The sequence below is a fragment of the Phoenix dactylifera genome, unplaced genomic scaffold (genome assembly GCF_009389715.1).
Source record: "Phoenix dactylifera cultivar Barhee BC4 unplaced genomic scaffold, palm_55x_up_171113_PBpolish2nd_filt_p 000188F, whole genome shotgun sequence".
Taxonomy (NCBI): domain Eukaryota; kingdom Viridiplantae; phylum Streptophyta; class Magnoliopsida; order Arecales; family Arecaceae; genus Phoenix; species Phoenix dactylifera.
This window is the reverse complement of record NW_024067715.1, coordinates 896,102-902,271: the sequence shown is the minus strand read 5'-3', so window position 1 is coordinate 902,271 and position 6,170 is coordinate 896,102.

Below are 6,170 nucleotides of genomic sequence, written 5' to 3'. Positions count from 1 at the left end.
GCCCCTTTGCTTCAAATGGATAAATTCTTGTTCCTTCTGTGTCCTTACACTCTGAGGAAAATATTTATCATAGAATGCTTTTCGAAATTTATCCTAAGTGAGAGGTTCCCCATCATGCTCAAATTTATGCTCCAACATCTGCCACCAATTAAATGCTTCTCCCTGCAACATGTATGATGCAAACAAAAGTTTTTCATCGTCCCGGCATCTTAAGACAGTAAATGCTTTTTCCATTTATGTAAGCCAATTGTCTGCTTCCAAAGGTTCTGTAGTCCCCTGAAAAGCTGGAGGAGCCAACCTCTTAAATTTAGCTATGCTGCTACGATGTTCACACTGTTCCCCTCGTCCTTGTTGAGGCTGTGTCTGGAGCAACTGTGCTTGTTGTTGGAGCAACTGCTGTTGCACCTGCTGTTGCATTTGCATGAGACCCACCATGGTCTGCATAACCTGGCTTAAGCCCGGTTCCTGTCCCGTTTGAGGGCTCATGACTCCCTCCTGCTGAGGGGTACTCGTAGCCCGTTGGGGTGTGCTGTCAGCGTGCCGGTTCGGTGTCTCATTCGTAGCACCAATAATAGTCTTTTTCGCCCGACATTGAGGCATCCTGACCTATATGCATCAAATCACAGCAAATTCATAAAAAGAAAGCTCACCGAATTAAAATATTTTTTTTTATAAGAATAATCATCACATTCTTTACATCTAACATCCCGATGTCCCTAGTGTCTTCCCACCTATACTCATATCGGGTATGATTCTTTGTCTTAGATTCTATCCAAGTCCGCTCTGATACCACTTAAGTTGTCACGCCCCCATCCCAAGATTGCGAGCCGGGGGTCGCGCCAACCGCCGCACACCCGTAGGAAACTCTCCCCACGAGCATGCAAGGCATCTAAACCAAACACCTCAATTATGAAAATTCTAAAATAATTTAACAGAATAAATTGCAATCTTATTCCATTGACTAACTCAAGTCATAATGTCTCACAAGACTAAATATGCAGCGGAATAATCATTTACCAAAATGCAGAAATCTAGTTCTTAAAATAATAAAAGTCCACCAATCATAATAAATGTCCATAATAACAAATCAACTTAAATAACCCTAATCTAAGATAACTTGTGCCACAATCCTTCTAGTCGCTCTCCCAATTTGAATCCACAATAGACTAGTTCTCCAAATCTGTAAATCAACAAGAGATGGTATAATGAGCTAGACAGCCCAGTAAGTAATGAACACTCTAGCTAGATAAATCAAGCAATAATATGTGGAAAATAAATAAATATGCAGTTCCAAATATAAGTCAAATATTTCGTAAATTTATGAGATTCTTTTCGCGGTTTCATGATTCTTTCACATATTCAATTCATCTTGTCGATCCTGGACTATGACCACATGTTCCCTGTGGCAGGGTCATCAACACCGACTATTCTTCTTGCGGTGAGTCCTTCAGGACAGTCAATTGCCAACGTATCTCCCCCCATTGGCAGGGTCCTCAACATGGCCAGGTCGAAGTTCATTTTGTCCTCTATTTCATATTCCAGTGATATAAAAGAAAACGTACAGTGTCAAACCAAATGTTGTTCATATCTTAATTTCTTTCAATTTATGAGATCCAACTCAACAGCCAGGAGCTATGACCACATGTTCCCTGTGATAGGGTCATATCACCGACTATTCTTCTTGCGGTACCAATGTATTAGCCCCCATTGGCAGGGTCCTCAACATAGCCCGACTGCAAGCCTGAATCTATTTCAAGTCATAATCTTTTCTTACATTATGTTTAATGTTCCAAACCAAAGGGTACAATGTCAGAGTAATTAAACACAATTCGAACTAGAAGCAAATACGTCCAATCAGAATCATACAATATTCTAAAATACACATATAATCCATGCATCAAATTCGAAATCACGAACAATTCAATTCGTAAAACATATACATAGTTTGCCGATAAATCTAGTAAAGAGGTTACATCACTTACCTTGCGAACGCGATCCACAACAAATCCAATTAATTCCGCAAATCCCTCGCAGAACCTAATATTCAAAAAAACCATATTTTCTTTTAAAATTCATCACAATATATATATAAAACCTAAATTTTAACATTCTCCCAGGGCCGACCCTGCCGAAGTGTCTAGCACCCCGGGTTCGGGTTCGGATCCGGGTTCATACCCGTAAACCACCCTTCTTTTTTTTTCTTTTCTTTTCTTTTTCTTTTCTTCTTTCTTTTTTCCTTCTTTTCTTTTTCTTCTTTCTTTTTCTTCTTTCTTCTTTTTCTTCTTTCTTTTTCTCCTTTCTTCTTCCCTCTCCGGACTCCCTTCTTCTCCTTCGGTGAAACAGGGGACCCCATGACCCCCTGTCGCCGCCCCCTCTTCTCTCCTCTCGATCGAACACAAGGCGGCCGCGGTGGCCGGCCTTGGCAGCGGCAGGAGGTGGCGGAGCAAGCCCGGCCACCCCCGGCGATTGGCGGCGACGAACACGCCGACGGCTAGGGCAAGCCGTTTTGGACCCAAATCCGGCGATCGGCCCGCCCCAACCCCCAACACATCATGGCCAAGCATTAAGCAAGGAGAAGGAGAAGTTTACCTTAGCCCCGACGAAGATCCGGCGCCTCTCTTCTCCGGCGGCAAGGAAGAAGGAGACCACCCGGTGCCGTGGCTCCTCTCTCTCTCTCTCTCCCCCTCTCTCTCTCTCTCCCTCTCTCCCTCTCCCTCGGTGGCCACACGAAGAAGACCCTCCCCCCTTTGCGTGCGGCGGCTCTCCTTCGGTGGGCTCAAAGGAGAAGAAGGAGAAGGAAGCCCTAAAACAGGGCTCCTCCTTCTTCTTCGGGATGGAGGATCCATCCCGTTGCCTCACGTGCGTTGCACGTGAGGTCAAGTATTGGGACTGGGCCGGTCAAGTGGACCGGGCCCAGTTCCAGGGTCTCACAACTTGTGTCACGCCCCCGACCCAAGATCGTGAGCCGAAGGTCGCAGCAACCGCCGCATACTCATAGAAAACTCTTCTCACAAGCAAGACATCTTAACATGATATAATAAATATGCAATGGAACAATTTGACTAATAATATACAAATTTTATTTCTTTAACTAATTCAACTACAATATCTCACAATTCTAACATTAGTTTAAGATAAAATATCAATTAAATAAACTCTAATCTAAGATAACTTATGTCATAGTTCTTCTAGTCGCTTTCCTATATTGTCAATTCCAGTAGGCTAGTTCTCTGAATCTGTAAAAAAAAGGGGATATTATATAATGAGCTAAACATTTCAGTAAGCAATGAATACTTTAGCTAGATAAATCAGGCAATAAAATAGATAATAATTTATAGAAAATAAGCATATATGCAATACTAATATACGGGACACATTCTTCTTAAAATCTTAAAATTCTGTTCATGATTCAAATTCTTTCAAAAATTCATTTCATCTTATCAATCCTGAGCTATGACCACATCAGCCTATGGCAAGGTCATAACATCGACTAATCATCTTGCAGTGAGCTGCGCATCATCTTGCAGCAATGTCATTCAGGACTACTGATCTGCTGGCGGTATGTCACTAATCATCTTGGACATAATCTTCTGGATAAATCATGTGCCAACGTATTAGCTCCAATTGATGGGGTCCTCAACATAGCTAGATCGAAATTCAAATAGTTCTAGGTTCTATATCCAGTTCCAAAATCATGAGGCGCCAAATCAATCAATCAAATCCATAATAAAATCAAACATTGTCATAATATTTTAAAATAATATATTCCATAATAATATACTATCCATCAAATTCATACATCACCAATAATATCATTCAAAGTAATGAATATAAAATAATTTAATAATTACTGATAAATTTAAAAAATAAAACATTACTTATGCTAAATTCAGTTTTTCTAAAAATTCAAATATTATTCATAAAATATTTTTTATTAAATCATCAAATTCAACTTGACTGCCAAAAACTATGACCACATCTTTTCTATGGTAGGGTTATAATACCAACTAATCTTCCTGCGGTGAGCTGCACATCAACTTGTAGAAAAGTCCTTTAGGACTGCTGGTCTGCTGGAGGTATATCACTAATCATTTTGGACACAACCTTCAAAACTAATTATATGCCAATGTATTAGTCTCCATTGGTGGGGTCCTCAACATAGTCCGACTACGAGTCCAGATTTATTTCGATTCAAAACTCTTTTTCTTAAAATATGTTCAGTATTTCAAATCGAAAGATGCAATATCGAAATCAATCAAACATAATCCATATCCAAACTAATACATTCAATCAAAAATTATATAATATTCTAGGAAAAGGCATATAACACCATGCATCAAATTCATATATCAAGAACAATTTGGCTCAAAAAAATATTTATAATTTGCCGATAAATCTAAAAAAATATTACATTATTTGTCTTGCAAATGCAATCCGACTAATAAATCCAATTAATCCCAAAAATCTTTCTCGAAGCCTAATCTTTAAAATTGTATTTTTATTAAAATTTCATCATAATATTAAAAATAAAAATCTTAAATTCCAACACCTTCACAAAGCTGACCAAACATGAGTGCCTGACATTCATGTCGATCCAATCAAGATGATTTCGTCAAAACATGTTTGAACTAGGGCATATATGGTTCAATAGAGATCGAGGGTGATCAAATCTAATAGTATTTGGCAAAGACCAGGGTGGCGCCAACATGCCGCTCGAGGACCCCAGATCAAGAACCTTTACCAGGGTCAATTCAAAATCACTATGAAGAGTCTCTACTGGATCCAACTACTCTAGAAAGAGTAGAGAGAGAAAGTTCAAGTGGAGAAAAAAACAAGAGAGAGAAAGGATGGGAAAGAGAGAATCTCAGTCCGATTCAATTAGGGGTCTTGGTTTGGTTGTCAATGGAATAGGTCAACCTGGATCAATTAACATGTCTGGCATGAGTCAAGAGAGAGAAACTTTGCAAATAGAAAATAAGAGAGAAAAATGGGAAGGGAGAAAAGAGAGAAAGTTTTCTTCTCTCCCTGACCAAGGAAGGAAGGGAAGGGGATGGTTGCAGATGGTGCTCGAGGTTTCGGACCCATGGCCGCCCAATGTGGACGGCGGCCAATAGCCGGCGGCGAGGGAAAAACCCTTCTAAAATAGGGGTTATATCCCCCAAAACCCGTGAAATCCAAACATCCCGGCGATGGGAGCCCCGACCATGGCTGCAAACCATCGTGAGGAACTGGGGAAGACCTCGGCAACAAGATCCAGCGGTGTTACCGGCTTGAAAGAATGAACGAAATCAGAAAATCCAATGAAAATAGGAGAAAACACAATACTCGTTCTTCTCGACCAAATTCTATCGATCACCACTAGAAACAAACCTCCAAAGGTCATGGAAGAGGAAGAGAAGGATTATCCAAAGATTTCCGGATTCTTACCTAGCTTTCCAACGGCAAATGGCAGCGGCAGCGGCGCGAACGGCTACTAGTAATCGGAGAGGGATTCGAAGAAATCCGATGATAAGCTTCGTTCGAAGGCCTAAATTTTCTAGTAAGATCGAAAAGAACCTCACAGGAGCTCTAAATAGAGACGAAGGCCAGAATCCGTCTCAGTATTGGATTCCTCCGGCAAGTCGGAAGGAGTAAGACTCCGATTGTAAATCTCCTTCCTTCGTCACACGTGCTGAGCGCATGAGACCCTCGTTCTTTTTTTCTTTTTTTTTTTTCTTTTTTTTTTTTTTGTGGAGGGGCTCATAGGGGGGACAAAGAATGCTTTTGACGTGGTCAGTTCGGTATCAAGCTTTAAAAACGCCTCGCTTTTACAACTTGAATCCGGTTACCGTTTCTGATAAAAGAACGCCAGTGAGACTCTGTAAATCGATCTGGCTTCTTGCAACCACAATTCCATCTTGCGCAGTTTTCATCAGATGTTGCATCTGCAAATAGTTTCTAATGGCACTGTTGGTTGTTTTTGAAGAATTTTCTTCCACTCCAAGACATGTTGGTTGCTCGCTATTGCTTTTCCTGGGAGAATCATTGCTTTGATTTGCCCATCATTTTGAAAACGCTACCAGCGCAATCCGCAGTGCAATATGCAAGGATGGAGAGTGTTGACAATTCTTGCAGCCGCAGAGGCACAGATCCATTTGCAGAATGAAGGATTTTCTGAATCAGTGAACAAA